General features: G+C 35.0%; 1 protein-coding gene and 2 pseudogenes across 1 annotated transcript in view; 1 reads left to right on the plus strand and 2 right to left on the minus strand.

Annotated features, from left to right (window-relative positions):
- LOC128163007 (pyridoxal phosphate phosphatase PHOSPHO2-like) overlaps nt 1-16669 on the minus strand; it is a 178333-nt pseudogene that overhangs the window by 25737 nt on the left and 135927 nt on the right.
- LOC128162328 (uncharacterized) overlaps nt 1-16669 on the plus strand; it is a gene marked incomplete at its 3' end in the record, with an annotated part of 151666 nt that overhangs the window by 6691 nt on the left and 128306 nt on the right.
- Nucleotides 7128-8078, minus strand: LOC128163008 (pyridoxal phosphate phosphatase PHOSPHO2-like; annotated as a pseudogene).

Consider the following 16669-nt stretch of genomic DNA (forward strand, 5'->3'; position numbering starts at 1 on the left):
TCCAACACAGTTTATGGTGGAATCGGACAAAATATTTCCTAAAGAGACAGACACCGGTATCTTATTGAGTGATTTAACAGACCGTGTGTTTATAGCTCTACACACACTTATTCAGTGATGTAACAGACCATGTGTTTATTGCTCTACACAGACTTATTGAGTGATGTAACGGACCGTGTGTTTATAGCTCTACACAAACTTATTCAGTGATGTAACGGACCGTGTGTTTATAGCTCTACACAAACTTATTCAGTGATGTAACGGACCGTGTGTTTATAGTTCTACACAAACTTATTCAGTGATGTAACGGACCGTGTGTTTATACCTCTAGTCTGCTCTAAACAGACGTATTCAGTGATGTAGCGGAAGTTTTTTTTATAGCTTTACATGAACTGTTGTTTTGGGTAAATGATTTCTCAGAGAACTGGTTTTTAAAATGAAATTTCTCATCAATTTTACATGTATCTTGGTTTTACTTACATGTTGATTTAAAAATTCTATGTCTTCTTAAGGCCTAAGAAAAAAAATTGTTCGTTTCCGCTTTCCTGATCGACCCTAGCTTTTACCCCCCGACTCAAAACTTTTTTTAAGGATTTTTGATGGAAGATCGTTTATTTTTGTTTTTATCCGATTTGAAAAAAAAGTTACTCAAAATTTTGGTCACAAAAACGCTTGAAGCAGTTACTCTTCTCAAATCAGTGTAATTCAAACGTTTTGTATGTTTCCATGTGTTGTAGATTTTAATAATGCTCTCATCGTTGGCAGAGGAAGTATCTGATATATAATATCATTTTTGTGTTTTCTTTAGACCAGCTTATTAGTCAGGAATCATATTAAAAGTATTTCTCATTTTATACCATTCAGCAGTGCCAGTATCTAACCGGCATGTATGGATACTGCAATATTAAAGGGAAAAAAATATTTGAAAAAATAAAAAAAAATTCTGACCGACCGACCCTACTTTTTTTCAGCATCAAAGCGGAAACAAACTATTTTATTTTTTGTTAGGCCTAAATACAATTATTCAATATTGTACACCCATGTCTTTTTCCTTTATCTTTATGTCTGTCAACTTGAAGTTTTTGAAAGTATTATTTGAGAAGATCAAATACATGCAACCATAGTACATGCATAAATGTTTGATCAATGTTTTAATAATTTAAAATTAATAATTATAGCTGATAGATATGATATTGATCATTGAACTGAGTTAACATGAAATATAGGGATGACTAGCTTTTATAGATGTACATTTATACAGAAATCCACCTTAATTTAGTCAGTTAAATGGCACATTGCTAAAATCTAATCCATCTGGGGCAAAGCTTGTTTAATTTATTTAAATTTATCCTAAATATTAAAAATTGAAATATTAAGTAAATTTAATGTTGTCCGAACTCAAGTACAAAATCTTTCTATGCCCCCTGTAAAACAACAGTTTTTTAATGACATTTCTAGATATGAGAATACTATTGATTTTAACGTCATCCCTGAACTGAAAGTCAAAGCAGCTTCTTTTACATTGGTGCTGTTTTTTGTGTGTGCACAGATACTGCATTTTTGCGCTTCATGTTATGTTTTTTCCCAAGTAATCTCATTTTTGATTCACATTTGATGTACATATGAAAGTGAATAAAATACATTTAACTATCCATATAGTTATATTTTTTTATTAGTCAGACTCTGTGCAGTTTACAAAAGAACAGGAAAACAATAATGGATCAAAATAATCATCTAAGTATTGTAAATCTACCTCAGTATGATGGTTTATCAGGTATAAAAAGCAGGATATGTATTTTATAAACAAAGTGATTTGATTTTAAAAGGGACATAACTCCTCAAAAATCTATCATATCAAATTTTCCTGCAATCTGACATGCATGTTTATACTGGTTTTTTTGTAACGACAATAAAATTATAAATTGAAATGTACAGAAATGCAAAAAATTATGGAATTAGTAATTACTGGTATTATGCACGTTCACACATTATGTCCTAATTATATATATTTACATTTCTGTGATAACACTACGTATCGATTTTGTACTATATAACCCATAATACAAATGACGCGGGGTTTGCTTATTTATATTTAAAGATTTAATCGTACGATGGCCTAAAATTATGAAAATATAAGTAATAAGGAATCAATCTTTGAATATTATGAGGTGATAATTTCGGTCGGGGCGTGATCAAATCTATCATAAAGCCCTTCGGGCTTTATTGGATTTGATCACTCCCCGACCGAAATTATCACCTCATAATACTCAAAGAATGATTCCTTATTCCTTATATAAAAAGCTATAAGGATTTACAAAATTCCGTGCAGCGGTTTGCGAGGAGTTGCGCTTAGAAACTGTTCATTATGTACTATATTCAGTATAAATTAATGAAGTCGAAGGTTTTTGGTTATATGAACATCTTCACAGTGTTTTCTTAACACCTACAAAGTTTTTTGGAATTCCATTCAGCGGTTTAAGATCTAGAAGAGTTTTGCTTTAAAAAAGGAATGGTCTGATAAGGATTCTCAGTCTCGTCATGCTTTGGTCCACCAGGGCCCTTTACGGAGACGGCACAGCCGCTCTGGGTGGGGGCCCTGGTGCCCGCTACACTCGCCTGGTTTCTATATGAACATCCTCCTACTTTGTCGTGCCTTCATCATCGTCCTAGGACGTAATGCAGATTTCCTGATAATTAAGGAAAGCGTGTTATTAAACAGTTGTTGAATTTAGGATTATTTTTCACCACGTTGGGGTAGAATTTCATTTTAAAACCCTCATTTATGGTAGAAGTTATCAACAATACAAACATTTTAACATCCCCAACACTCGGTTCTCAGATCAAATCCTTTAAGAAAATACATACATTTGAAGTTCAGACTTGAGGCGGGACCATGCTCCTCCAACAATTAAACTTGCTATCTTTGAAATCAATTCATTTACTCTCCCAATCCTTAGAATAAATAGTAATGGGTACAAGTCATATAAACATATTTACATATACATGTATACAAACGGTGAAACCGTAATGGCAAGCAATGCTAGATCATTATGTTCGTGAGGAATAGACAATCTCAAAAACTTATGAATATATAGATTTTTCAAAGTTGTGATTCTACAACAAATTAAAGAACTATAGAGTATATAATTGAACATTGTCTTTTTGTGCTGAGATTTTCGAATCGAAGATAATATGTTACATTCTAAAAGGTAGTGGAACCCGTTTTCAATGTGATCTATTTTACAGTAAATAAATTACAAACTCTTTTGTGCCAGTGTAAACTGTTCCAGTGACCAACCTCTATTGGGAGACGGTGAATATCGCAATACATGTTATTCGAGATTTTCTTGGGAATCGATCATATGGACTTTGTTTTTAAATTTCTGTGAGACTTTTATCAAAGATATTGATATTACTGTCATATTATTTAAGCATTTTATTTATGGAAGCACTTGTCATGTTGTAAATTTTGAATTTACCGGGTGGCAGTAAATACAAAATCTACATCATCATGTTGTAAATTTTGTGTTTTCTATGGTGTTCCGATGGGGCCACTTCGACCTTCGCACTTTCGCCTTTAGGTTGAAGATGCAAAGTTGCAAAGGCAAGAGTGCGAAGGTGAAGGAGCGAGAGTGTGAAGATGTGACGTGAAGCGTGAAAATGCGATGGCGAAAGTGCAAAGGTGCAATAATAGTATACATAGCTTCTTCGCCTTCGCAACTTCTCACTTTCGCCTTTGCATCTTCGCGCTTTGCTGTCGCATTTTGCACTTTCGCCGTCGCGCCTGAACACTCTTGCACCTCGACCTAAAGGCGTAAGTTCGAAGGTCGAAGTGGCCCCATCGGAACACCATAATTTGCAACCACCCGGTAAATTCAAAATTTACAACATGACACACTTATCCATTTAGTATGGTGTTCCATCATCTTGTCTACCAATGAGGAGGCATATGAGAAAAAAAAAATCGAATTAAAACTCTTACCTGACTACCTGAACCATGTATAAATTGTTATCTACCTGAACATAATAACAGACACATGGAAGCTGTCATTTTGAGAAGCGCTGTTTGGATTTCTCTCTATATCTTGATGACGTCAGAAGGAATCAAGGTTCTATTGTCAGCGGCATGTTTTGTAATATCCCATGATCACTCAGTGGTTGTTTGACCACAACATTGTCCACATCTGATTTCCTCAGTTTCAGTCCTACTCTATTTATATACTCATATATACACTAGTGTCTTACCTGTTTCTCTACCATTATCGCGATATCCAATGTCTCTCTCCTGATGGCCATCTGTTGTGAGGTCCCCACTACTGGTCACACCCTCACACTGACCCTGGTGTGTGCTGGTCCCCTCACAGTCCCTCTCCTGATGGCCATCTGTTGTGAGGTCCCCACTACTGGTCTCACCCTCACACTGACTCTGGTGTGTGCTGGTCCCCTCACAGTCCCTCTACTGATGGCCATCTGTTGTGAGGTCCCCACTACTGGTCACACCCTTACACTGACTCTGGTGTGTGCTGGTCCCACTACTGGTCACACCCTCACACTGACCCTGGTGTGTGCTGGTCCCCTCACAGTCCCTCTCCTGATGGCCATCTGTTGTGAGGTCCCCACTACTGGTCACACCCCACACTGACCCTGGTGTGTGCTGGTCCCCTCACAGTCCCTCTCCTGATGGCCATCTGTTGTGAGGTCCCCACTACTGGTCACACCCCACACTGACTCTGATGTGTGCTGGTCCCTCACAGTCCCTCTCCTGATGGCCATCTGTTGTGAGGTCCCCACCACCGGACACACCCTTACACTGACATGTACTGGATCCCCTCACATCTGTTTATATCAATAATATATACATCGAATTATCATCACTTATCGATTTAGGAACTTGTAATTCAGGGGGGGGGAGGCTGGTTGGTGGTAGTGGGGGTGGGGTTCTAAAGAGGTTTGAAAAATAAGACAAACGCGCTGCTGTTCTTGGTTAGTAGATTTAAAGAAAGTTTTGTTGATATGAGACATTTCTATTTTTTTTATAATGATAATCCTTATAGATATACAATACTATCTAAAAAGTATTATGTAAGCCAGTGTGATTAAAAGTTAAAATATACTTACATTTTGTGAAAAAAAATGAACAAAGCACTCCCATTTCTTTTAAAGTTAAGTTGTCTGTTGCGATACAATTTTAATCTAAAAGTGGTTGTGTTCCTTAATATCTTACTATAAGGGTTTAAAGTCGGCGTTTCCTGTCCTCATATTTAAGTTGAATGCAGTGTAAAGTGCTTTAGGAAGTCGAGAACTTGTCATAATCCCCCACCCCCTCCATGAACCTTGGAAGCATCTTAATTTCTAAATATAAAGTTGTTTTTTTTTAGGAATTCCATTGTTCTAAAGGTAATTTTAAATTATATATTTCAGAGAAGACAGTTAAGGGATTGAAAATGTATAATTATACAAACGTAATCGAAAGTATATCCATGATATACACGTACAACAGTAAAATACAAACCCGCCCGCCCCCCCCCCCCCCCCCCACACACACACAAGATGGAGCTCTGCCATTCAGCAAACTGACGGTTTACTATTTTGTTTCTGCCGTAGTGGGAGCAGTGAAGATGCACGATTGGTTCAAATGGCCATTGATTAATTACAACAGCATTTGACATAAAACAGAGTAGGGGGAGATTGTCCAAACCTCTACAATATAGAATGCCACGGTAAATTTCACATTGCAAAGTTACTGAAATTAAGCATTGGTACCCCTCCCCCTCCATCCTGATCCTCGGCAAACAGAATTATCAATCGAACCCACAGTCACCTACCACTAAAAATATTTCCTACTAAGGTGGCCCGGCTCACTACACCTTTAAATTTTTCTCAAATCAGCAGAAAATTACATGATTATGATAGATATCATAATGGATAAGAAGTATTTATATAAAGTAAAATAAGCAAAAATTGTGCAATTACATTTTCGAAAATTTTATTCAAAAATGAATAAAAGCTTCAGGCGGATTCGAACTCATCTGCGGTTCAGAAGCCGAATTTAATACTTTAACCACTGACATACGACAACATACAACCCAATCGAACGATATAAATAGTTTAACAAAACATTTAAATCTCCTTCTTGTGATGTAGTGTCTTAAAAAGTAAAAGTCTAGGTGTAGTGAGGTACCTTCAGAATATTTCCTATTCTCTAGGTTTCATCACAGCACAAGAAATTATCATACTACATTTATAAAAAAGAAATAAGCCTGTGCTCATAACACTTGGAAAAAGTTTTGTGGATTTGGTGCTTCAACACAACAATTGTATGCAAATAAAGGGCCCCTTGCCTTCCAAAAACTGTGTCTGAAGTTGAAGTTTATTGAGACGAACTAAATTCAGTGATCAAGTCATTCCAAGAATTATTCCATAGAACTTTATATGGCTGATGTGGATGAAATCATTGATATTCAAGGTGGCTCAATTTCTCTGAATGATCAGGGTTATCGTAAGTGCCAGCACAAAAATGTCAATCCACATCAAATTATGAAACTTGATCTTTTATCCTTAATGTGAATCTATAATATAATATACCAATAAACCCTTAAAAACTGTCAACCAACAGAAAATTGTCACCATCCCAATGTATTAGCATGTGAGGATCTTGGCAGCGTCAGAACCCCCCCCCCCCCCCCCATACAATAGAAAAAAATATTATCAAATTCACATGCATGTAGTAATGTTAATGAGAGCAGATCTTGGACCCCTCTCCATGGCAAAGAAGCTTATCCCAATGCACCTGAACCCCCACCCACCTCTTACAAAGTATATTTTGGAATATGCACTTTGTTGTCACTACTATGCACCTTTGTGTAATTCTCTGGACAAGTAGAATTGTATGTCAAATTGTACTTTCAAGTTTAGGACATAGTGACCGACATGATAAAACACACAGAGAGAGAGAGAGAGAGAGAGAGAGAGAGAGAGAGAGAGAGAGAGAGAGAGAGAGAGAGACACTTTTATAACCAATATACATTCTTTAATAGAGATGAAAAGGCCCTATAGAAGCTGAAAGACTCAACAATACAACAATCCTTACAGGTACAGCCAGGACATGTACATACTCGTAATTGTAAATGATTTCCATGGACAGACAAATGAATACTATTGCAGAGAACTTTTTATTTCAATTTTTACTTTTGAGATTTAGGTTAATAACAATAATTATACATATTTTCTTTTTAATTTGTTGAAATAGCATTGTATCTACAATGTAAGTATAACATTGAATCACATAAGATTACTTGCACCATAACCACCAAAACCATCAATCATTAGTTGCTATCAATTCAGTGTTTTCAAAAACTCTAGAATTTCCAATCCGGAAGTCCAATTCACGACCTGAGCTTATATTTTCAGTCCATCGTTTCCTTCCTCTGATTAAGACTTCAACTTTTGGATCTTCTTCCAGAGCCTGTAGTTAATTCTCGGACAGACCACATCTTTTTCTGACAGTCGGAGTGCGGGACAAAAGTCGTTATTTCCGTCCCCGACCAGTACGACACACTGATATTGTGTTCCTTCCCGCTCCCGTTTTTCTTTATGATCCACCACTATTTGACCCTTATACAGATTAACAGTACTTATATTATACCAGTCCTGGGTGTAGTAATACTCGATTGTCAATCTTCCCTCCGCGTCATATTTGGCAGGATTTGTATACACTCGAGAAAAACATTTTTAGGACCGGTTTCAGTTAAAATACAAGCAATAAATTCCGAATTTGCATCGAAAACAATGATACATTCATGGCCTTTTTCGGCTACGTGTTCGATGAGTTCTCGCATGCCATCTGTCAGCGGAATTTCGTTCATGCATTTTCGGTACTGTTTTTCCGTATCGCCATGTTTGTGGAGGTAATCAAATATAAGTCCCATTAAATGGGTCCAGCCCTGGTCACTGTAGGTCTCCTCGATCTCCTGGGGTATCTTTCCGCCGGGAGCCAGTCGTTTACAATACAAATTACTATTATCATCAATCACCGTGTGATCAAAGTCATACACAAACAGGATTTTTTCTGAAGTCATATGAGAATGAGAAAAGAATAAAGAATAGTTTCAACCACTATAAATAACTGGTATTCATTAAGATATTCAATGTCCGTACACACTCTGTAATACTTATTTTGGTTGCCATGACACTTTTTAAACAGTTTCAAACACCTAGTAAATAAATCTTTAACATTTTGAAAATAAATAATTTGAAAATATTTCTTTCAAAAATGCATGTACTAGCTATTGCATAATATGTCAAACAAACTTTTAACATTTTTTCTAGAGTAATGAAGAAAAAAATCACTTCTCGTAAGTGTACATTTGTATTTTTGAAGTACAGGCAGACAAGAAAAAATGGAAGCCTCAAGGTTTATTCTGAAAGCACACATGTAGGCGTCGGAATCGGACGGGGGATGCTAGGTGAGGCTTAGTCCCCCCTACTTTTTTGCAAAGTTATACATAACCATAACCAAATTCTATTTTTTTTGCTTGTCAAGATTTTTGATAAGTTTACACCCCCCCTTTTCATTTTGCTTCGGACGTCACTGAAAAGAATGCCAAAAATGTAATATTGAAACACTATAATTTTTTTTAATCCTAAACCCTACTTTTCCCTCATTCAGATCAGGCATCCCTTTTTAAACAATTTAGATTACCTTATGAAACTTTTAGATGCTGTTATATAATATGAAATGAAGTGGAATCTAGACAAAGGCAATGTGTCTTTATCCAGAGCCTTAATACAACTGATCAAATAGACGTAATTGATCATTTGATCATTTCATTTAGCTCTGCAGTTAACATTATCCACTCGCAATTAAATGAAGGACCTTTAATTTATGAATTTAATATCAAAACCAAAACAGACACCTAATGATACTTCCAATGACACGTACACTATGAAAGTGAAACCAGCAGTCTTTATATTTGTCATTCCTTATAAATTTTGAGCCTCATTATTGTTGTTCATGCAGTTCTAGTTTTACTTTCATAACATGGCATGTATGAGTCAAATAAATAAAAGTCACTAAGATTGTTAAAACTTTGATTTGCTTCATACTAAAACGATGCGATGCAATGTCATTGGATAAAAGGCCTCGCTTAAAATTCTCTGAACTTTACCGACCCAACTGATTTCTGTGACAAACCTAATACGTAACAGTGTACATGTATGAATACTGCATTAACATGGTGGTCAATACTCGTGTCTTATTAAAGATCTTTCTTTAAACTATTTAAACCCTCATAGCAGATACTGGCCGGTATACTTGATTCTGCTGATCTAAATGAATCACATTTTTTTTTCTTATTAAGCACTACCCATCTATATATCAGTCTTCAAAGGAAAAAAAATCATCCCTGTACAATTTAAAGTATATATCCAATTCTTTTTTAAATTTAAATTAAAAAAAATTACTAAAAAGGCCAAAATATTTATACTTTGGCACATTCGTTTTCCTACGATGAGTGTGAATCAGCTAACATAGGTAAAAAAAAAATTCAACAGCAACATTTTAACACAATGAAGCATGATCTCATAATTTATCAATTATCCACGAAATTGCGTCATGTTAGGTTATACTAAGAAAATCTAATGATAGTCATTAAACGAAAAAGTCAAGACTTATTGATTTTCTACAGAAAATATTTTAAAAAATATTACACATTCTTCACATCACCTTCTAAATTCACAAAATTGCATATCTTTTTGAAATTCTCAAAATTTATGTTTACATGCATGTTATATTTCTATTTAGACATTTAATATTATGAATTTTATATTCTATTAATAAACAAAATAGGTTTAATATTATCAAAATTTTCCGACTTAATGTTTTGCTTGTTAGTCTCTTGAACATGTATTATACCGCATATTGTTGTACAATTGTTTATGCAGACATTGGAGAAAATGGAAAATTACTATATAGATACAATATAACAATCACTAAAATTATGCACTCGATCAAATTATATTATACATATTAAAAATGTTGATCCTAGCTGGAAAATCCGTAGGAAAAAGTGCAGTAGCACCCTCCTCCCTTTCCGATATTTCCCCCCAAGCTTTTTGACATACTTATGGTTTTAATCATCTTTTGAAAATATATGACCTAAATATTTGCACTAAAGCCACCGAACCATACTTTTAGTACAGTACTTTATATCAAATATGTCATCTGAAATACCATTAGTGTGAGCAATACTATAAGGGAAAATTGATCATGCATTTAAAAAAAAAACGAACCCGACATAAATGTCCCTAGAAACCTTCGAAACAACAAGGTTGATGTTAAAGTATAGGGATGAAGATTTTTTCATACATTGATTGAAATATAGGGCGCTCTCAAGTTTATTGTCCAAGAAATCTTTCTGAATGCCAAGTTGAATTATACTCCAACTTATTAAGGAGGCAAAGGTTCAAGTCTACCTTAAAGATTGACACATGATTTGTTAAGCTATAAATTATCTTTTAGCGAATACAATTCTTTTATATTTTAGTTATTGGAATCTTCCATATATCTTCTTAAAAGGCCATTCTTCTAAAGGAGGTCAATGAATCTAAAAGTAACAACGATCAACAAGCTCCCGAATTTTACATGTAGTGTAACGTGTAGGGGGTAGACTATCTGTCTGACGTTACTATGGGATAAGGGTCTGCTTAGAATCAGCCCTTGGAGAACAAAACAGATTGACACAGCGTATTTACAAGATCATGGTCTTCCTGGACCAGGCTATGGGTGAAACCGAGCACTGTCTCAATTAGATGTCTTAGACCTGTGGCCCAAACCAATATCTCAAACCAAGTGCCCAAGCACGAGGTCTTCGTGCTACCTAGTGACTCTTTACCAGGTTACTTCTCAGTAACAAGGGTATCTGCGCTACTACTGGGTCTATACAACAGAGGTCTGCGCTACTAATGGGTCTACACAACAGAGGTTCAAACGCCTCGTATACCCCAGTTCCAACACCACTCGTAGCCAAGATGCTCAACCGAGGACACCAACACCTCGAAGAGCCGGATATCCAAGAGAAGATACCAACACTTCTCTTATCTTATACCATCTATGTGTTCAGCCTTCCTAGTTCTCTGCCGAGCTGTAGCTAACGATAGAGGATGCCAACACCCTATCTCTGTCGAGAATGTAACCGCTACCGAGAATGTAACCGCTACCAAAGTGACCAACACTCTTACTCGCAGAGAGCACTCACAGAAAAGAGTTTCATAGAGACGTACACAGGCTGTAACCACGTAGTCAATCTCTCTTAAACACACTCGGAAGAGCATTATATAAATAAACCATTATAAACAGTAAATGGATGTTTGGTTTTATCCATGCATATTTTGAATAAATAATACTGCCTGTATTATACATAAACCTCTGTTATCTCTAAATCTAAGTATGTATATACAATGATTATTATTGTAAAGAAGATCAAATAAATACTAATGATTAGAGATAATTAACAAGCATTTAATGATGTAAATCAATATAACTAAGGGAGGTAACTGTATCAACAAAAATGCGTGCCTCGCTACAGTAGTTTAAAAGTTGAACTAGATTTATGAATTGGATGTTTAACTATAAACTTTACAATGATCTTACAAATCAATGTGATCATTGACTATTTAGATTGAACAATCAGACATCAACATAATATGGTTTCTATGATGTGATTATTATATCTAGACTATTGAAATATATAAATGTATAATATCAGATTATTCCACGGCAGATTTCTAGATGCATGTATTGTACACTATAGTCTGTCCCAAGATATTTATGCTGCACATTTGGACGATTTTTAATAAAAAATACACTTACCCGTGAAAGAAGTGCAATTGAAATAGTTGAAAGGGATATTTTCCAAGATAATTTCATTGACACATTATCATCTTTCACTCGGAAAAATTAACAGGAACGAAAACAGATTCCTTACGGAGATTTATAATGGAGAAATGTTTACATCTTTTCTCCATTCGGAATACACTCGGAATACATCGTGCAATATTTCAACGTTATCATCCGGGCTTGCTGCAATGCAAAATCTCCGTAGACATCACATTTATTAGCATTGTATTGAAACCTGATAAGCTAACAGGGGCGTTTTGACTGAGAAATCTTGGAAATTTTTCATACTTTTGAATGAACATTGTTTGAATCCTGAGGTATTTATAAATATCAAACAATTAAGCCAAGCGTGAATCCAAAATATCTTGGGACAGAGTATAGCATGATCCGGCCAGAGTAATAATAGTGCCTATACCCCAATACAAAGAAGATGGGGGTAAGATATCCCATTTGGTTTAATCGTAAAATACAGTTTCAAAAACGTGTTTCAAATTAAATCTATTTGATAATGTTATGATACAAGTTTGCAAAAAAAACAATTTTTACTATGTACAGTTTATTTTTTACAACCGATGAGAAAAAACATTGTCCTAAGTTTTGGTTGTATCAAACCAACAACTTAAAACCCCTAATTCTAAAAGGTCACATAATGCCTGGTACTTTAACCACTGAGTTATTTCAGTCACAACAGTTTAAACGCTACATGTATATGCGACTTTTGCCACAAATGTGCGGACTTTCAGTTGTTATATTTTAAATGTATAGTGGGCCATCTCTCAATGATTTTGTTTCTGGGTTTTTTTTAATCGGTTTTTCTCCATTAGACCATATTTGGACCATGACACAAATATGAAGAACAAACTCAATCTACACATGTAAAAAAAATGCATTCAAGTTCTAATTAAAAATGACAATATTTTGCGGTTTTGATTCGCATACCCCAGTTGGAATAAACACACTGCAAGTATTAAACATACTTAAGGCTATCCGTTGATTAGATGTTAGGTATACATTGTTTTGAAAGATTTTTTTTTTAATTATCAGATTTATTGAAAATTTAATTTTTCAGTATATTATTTGTCCTTATATAGGCATTCTACACGAAGGTTTACTGGTCAGTGGCTTTTCATTTCGCTTCAACAAATAGGTCTTTTACAGAAAATATTATTTAAGAAATTGACATATTTTGTCAAGTAAATATTCTTTTACTCAGCATATAAAAAGGGATATGTACTGATAAGAGTTATTAAGGTCTTCCGTTTCCAACGGAAGACCTTGTACTGATTCTGTTGGAAATTCTTCATTATTATTTTTCTTCTTCTTTTTCTTCTAGACGTTTCTTTAAACTGTAATATCTCGCTTGTTTGTCATCAGATTTTATTCAAATTTTCAGGGTTTATTGGAAATGACAATAGCTTACTATAGCACAAAATATTGTGAAATCGCTACTTCCGGTTTTGAGTTATTCCCCTTTCAATATTTTTTTAGTGGGTCTCGTGTACCTGCAAAGGCTCCGAGTTGATCTATAGCAAGTACTTTTAATTTATAAATCTTTAATGTAGACACCTTGCACGTTCTCCTCCTAGTTTTACATGTTTGATTAACCCACGTATACTTCTTAAAAACTTACATCGAAATTTGTGTTTCAAAAAATGTAAAATTTTGCTTATATCTTTGCTCAATAACTTTTTAGTTGTAAATTTTTTCTAGACACATATAGAACAAAAGTTGTGCAGAATATTACGAGCTTTCATTTGATACCATCAAATGCTAGCCCCTAAAATGAGGGGTCTAGATCCCTTAAAAGTCTTTGCTTAATAACTCTAAAACGGTAAATTTTTCGATATGGGCGTCGCTGCAAAAAATGCTGTTTGTGACTTTATTGAGCTCATAAAACTGTTTTTGTGTTCAGGTATTGCATAATATGAGGGTAAATAGTAATACGCATTGACCAGTACTCGCGGCAATTTGGCCAAGTTAACGAAACTCTCCCTCGCCCGCGGCCGAGAAAATCGGTCACCATGGTCGCGGCTAGGCTACCTAGCGGTCAGCGGTTATCTAATACACGAGAGTTGTGTCTCTCATATATGAGTTTATATAGCCGCGAACTCAAGAATTGTTTTAGTTTTGATTACATATAAAAGTTTGTGGACTAAACGATTGGGTATCAATTAAGAAATTGTTCAGTTAATTAATAAAAACAATGTCATTCTCAATCTAAAGCAAAACCAGACATAGATCAATTGTGGGTTTTAAGTTAAAAAAAAAGAACTTCTATTTGATAGAATATGGTCATTATACTGCAAACTTTTCAAATCTTCCTTGGTTTTTAGCTGTGCGTGTCTTTGCGTTGTACCTTAACGTAATCTATCCTTCGTCCACGGCCGAGGAGATCAGCCACGGCTGCACTACAGTGCTGCTATCCTGAAAGTTGACAAGGATAGGATAGGATAGGATGCACGATGCACGATACATGATAGAAATATAAAAGTTAAGTTCTATCCTATCCTATCCTTTCCTATCTTGCATCCTGTAGCCAATCAGATTCGAGTATAAATTTCAGAGTTATTTTGCGAAACAAAAATTGGCGTAACAATGTATTTTCAATGTCAATTTAATAAATTTCACAAGTTAAACCATTTAAGAATAATTATTATATCAAGAACGCGGTGCATAGCATTGATGCGCGCTAAAATGTCGGCGCTACATCTTTGTCAATTCGTACGCAAGTACGGAGTTACTGCGAGAATTCGATGCAACATTTGACAACGTCAGAAAAAGATTTACTTCATTTAAAGTTAGCGAAGTAATAAAAGCTTTAATTTATAAACGACCAATTCGGCATTTAAAAAGATAAACATGTAAACAAGAAACAGACATTGCTTCACGTGCCATATAATTTCTTCAATGCCCAATAGCAGGGACGCATATTTCTGTCCGTTTATATAATGAACCTGAAAATATCGAATTAATAAATGTTAGCTAGCTATAAATGCTTAAGAATTTATACATTAAAAATATTCAAAGTGATTTAACTATAAACGATAGAAACTTCCTACAGGAATTTTTCCTTTCCAGATCGATTTTACATTGATCGTCAAACGAATCGCTCAAATAATGATAATTACGCTCAGTTATATGTGATAAGAAAATAATTTGATAAAAATATGTGACTTAACAGTTCCTCAATAAGTGCATCGAAGTTATTTATCTTTTTTTTTTACGCATAAATATAATAAAATCAAAAATCAACTCGCTTACCTGTTTGTTTACGTTAATGTGTCCGTCCCGCGTACGATTTAATTTTACCGTAGCACAGGTAAGTAAGTTATCCCGCTCGAAGAATATTCTGTTTTAAGATTTAATTATTCATTTTGAGTACTACATTAATTGATAAAATCATCTAATTCTTAAATTTCGTTTTATTTAACTTGCATTCCTATATTTTGAATGTATGGGATAGGATAGGATAGGATAGGATAGGATAGGATAGAGCTTATTTGCAGGATAGGATGCAGGATACAGGATATAGGATAGGATAGGATAGTTTTGTCAACTTTCACGATAGCAGCACTGTACCTAGCGGTAAGCGGTTATCTAATACACAAGATTCGCACACCGCGACGCACACTTAGATGAATATGAACGTGTTTGAGTTTATATAGCCGTAAATACAAGAACTGTTTTAATTTTATGTTATAAAAGTTTGTCCATCCTGTATTTATTTAATTAAACATTTGACTGTAAATGAATATTAATGAACGATATTACTCCAAATCGGAAACATCGTCAGACATAAATTAATGGTTGGTTTGTATATCTAAAAAAATTTAAATCCCCCCCCCCCCCCCCACAAATATTTAATGATGATTATCCCTCGCACATGACCGAGGAGATCCAGCGCTAGTGAACAAGTGATCCGTGGTCGGCTCGTGTTCTTCTACATGTACCTTATCACGCGTTCATGTTTCATATTTTGCACGGACAGAACTATATTTAATTATGTTTTCAACTGTTATATAGGTTTAAGATGAAAAGATAAATTTATTTTACTTGAACAGTTGATTAAGCATTAATTTAATTATACGATAGCGTACAAAGTAGTTTAAAAATCAAATCAAATTATATCAAAGTTCTATGTTACATGTTTGCGGTAGGTGCTAGCACGATAAAAGAATGTCCTCAATTTTCCTGAATTGAGGCATTTGATTATTTTAAAGAATATTCACATGAGTTTTAAACAACTTAAGATTAGATTCTATCGGTCACATATTAATCACTCTGTAGTTTTTCTTATACATGGTTGTTCGTTTCAGTGTGGAAGCGAACTCATTGCTGCGTCCCCCCCCCCCCTCCTCCCGCCCCGCTGACAAGTACTCGCGCTGGATTTTTTTTAAATTGGCGAAAAGATATCCAGATCTGTCGAAAATCATTTTGGTGACTTCTTCTTATGTGTAACATTTTCTATTCAACGTGTTTTTACTTTCCCACCCGTTTGTTTATTCGGTCAGTCTGTGTTAATTCAAACGCCACGTGCGACCGACAATCTTGTGTCGCTTTAGTGCACACAACTCAGAATATATGTAATTGAGTAACAGTTGGAAGGGTGCTTTTATAAACAATTAGACTTTTATTTGAAGTCAATCACCTTCACATTGAAGATGTGAAATCGTAACCTGAGAATGCAGGCACGTAGCATCGTTTTTGAAAGTGGTGGGGGGGGGGCAGACCCATCCAAAAAATCTTGACAAGCAAAATAAAAAAAAAAAAGAA

The sequence above is a fragment of the Crassostrea angulata genome, chromosome 9 (assembly GCF_025612915.1).
Source record: "Crassostrea angulata isolate pt1a10 chromosome 9, ASM2561291v2, whole genome shotgun sequence".
In the NCBI taxonomy this organism is placed as follows: Eukaryota; Metazoa; Mollusca; class Bivalvia; order Ostreida; family Ostreidae; genus Magallana; species Magallana angulata.